The following is a 2,500-nucleotide window of genomic DNA, read 5'->3' as shown; positions in this document are numbered from 1 at the left end:
GGCCCGGGAGCGTGCTGTCGTGGCATTGCCGGCGGGAGACAACACGCGCCACCTACGGTGACCGGCAGCTCCAACGCCAGCGCCACAGAAGGACAAAAGCCCCACTTGGGTGCCGAAGCGAACTCTCCCAGCACAGCGCACACGCCAACACATCCGCACAGCTGCGATACAAACCACCAGCGAGAACCGCTGGGGCGACCGAGCAGCAGACGGCGTCGCGGCGCCGAGCGCCGGGCGGCGGCGCATCCTCAACGCACACAGTCCTCAATCGGACCAGCACACTGCAGATGTCCACCGCGCTTCGCACCGGGCCCGCGAGGACCTACTTTGGCCGCACGGCGCCGCGCGCAGGGTGCGCCGGCGCGCAGCTGCGACGCCTGCCGCGTCCGTCGGCCGGCGCGCCTGCCACTGGCCGCCCCCACCAGCCGGCTGTAGCGCGTGCGCCCACGCACCGCGCGGCCAGCACGCCGGGAGGCGCCCCCTCACCGGCCGGGGACGGTCCCACCCAGCCACCGCCGCGTATCGCTTCACACCCAGATGCCGTTCAGTTTCGTCGGCATGGTGGGTATCGCTGGAACAACCGGTTAGTACCTCAACCTATCGTCGCCATCACCGATTCACCCCTAGCGAGAACAACCGCACCACAACGGGTTACCATTTCTTCATTTGCGTAACTTCACCAGAAAACGTAGGCGTCCATCGCCATTTGCAACTTCAACCATTATTGCATGCCTGTGTCAGGTGTCACGCCACACTACGTCTGCCCACATACACGCAACAAAATGTGCACGCCTAGACAATACGTGGAAGGTGGCCCCCGTACGTATGCGATGTCCATTGCTCGAACGACTGTCAACCGGCTTCTGTAGCATGTCGCAGATATGGAACGCGCTGCACCATGCCATCACGGTGTGTGAGGAGAGACGACTAGGTCCGAATACATCAACAGACAGCTCATGCTGATCGCCATCCACGGCGTCCGTTCCTCCCACACGTCTCTATGGCGTACCACACTGCAATCCAGCTCTCATAGGGAGACGACACGTAGCTGCGTGCACAATATTTGCACTGTATGGTCCGCCGTTTTTGGGCGCAGTCGTTGTACGGTCACACATGTGCCACGATGTATCATTCAGTACATAAGGACGAATGTGCAGTACAGATTGTGGTTCACGCGTACGACATCAGCGGACAGTTGACACAGGCCGCACCACAACGTAGCCTGCGTACGTCGCATGCGAAGGGCATTGAACATGCAAACTTGTCACCAACCACCTTGCGAAGGCAGGGGGCAAGGTGGGGACGTGGGGAGAGGTGGGGGGGGGGGGGGGCGGCATGTACGCCCTGCTGCCATCCACATTACAGTGTACAGCAGGAGCATGTGGAAAGTCAGCAAGACTTGCAAGGTGTTTAACATGAAGCGATACACAGGGGAGCGGGCAGTGCGAGTAGCGAACTATATTGCGAGGGTTGCGGGTGGGCAACACTACACTAATTGAACGAGTCGTATAACAATTACAGAGCAGGTTTAGGCGACAACGTGGGTTACGATAGGCGACAACGTGGGTTACGTTAGGGGACAACGTGGGTTACGTTAGGGGACAACGTGGGTTACGTTAGGGGACAACGTGGGTTACGTTAGGGGACAACGTGGGTTACGTTAGGGGACAACGTGGGTTACGTTAGGGGACAACGTGGGTTACGTTAGGGGACAACGTGGGTTAGGTTAAGGCACAACATGGGTTAGGTTAAGGCACAACATGGGTTAGGTTAAGGCACAACATGGGTTAGGTTAAGGCACAACATGGGTTAGGTTAAGGCACAACATGGGTTAGGTTACGGCACAACATGGGTTAGGTTAAGGCACAACATGGGTTAGGTTAGGGGACAACATGGGTTAGGTTAGGGGACAACATGGGTTAGGTTAAGGCACAACATGGGTTAGGTTAAGGCACAACATGGGTTAGGTTAGGGGACAACATGGGTTAGGTTAGGGCACAACATGGGTTAGGTTAGGGGACAACATGGGTTAGGTTAGGGGACAACATGGGTTAGGTTAGGGGACAACATGGGTTAGGTTAGGGGACAACATGGGTTAGGTTAGGGGACAACATGGGTTAGGTTAGGGGACAACATGGGTTAGGTTAGGGGACAACATGGGTTAGGTTAGGGGACAACATGGGTTAGGTTAAGGCACAACATGGGTTAGGTTAGGGGACAACATGGGTTAGGTTAGGGGACAACATGGGTTAGGTTAGGGGACAACATGGGTTAGGTTAGGGGACAACATGGGTTAGGTTAAGGCACAACATGGGTTAGGTTAGGGCACAACATGGGTTAGGTTAGGGCACAACATGGGTTAGGTTAGGGCACAACATGGGTTAGGTTAGGGGACAACATGGGTTAGGTTAGGGGACAACATGGGTTAGGTTAGGGGACAACATGGGTTAGGTTAGGGGACAACATGGGTTAGGTTAGGGGACAACATGGGTTAGGTTAG

This window comes from Schistocerca piceifrons, unplaced genomic scaffold (genome assembly GCF_021461385.2).
Source record: "Schistocerca piceifrons isolate TAMUIC-IGC-003096 unplaced genomic scaffold, iqSchPice1.1 HiC_scaffold_1208, whole genome shotgun sequence".
NCBI lineage: Eukaryota > Metazoa > Arthropoda > Insecta > Orthoptera > Acrididae > Schistocerca > Schistocerca piceifrons.
Note: the sequence above shows the minus strand (reverse complement) of the source record.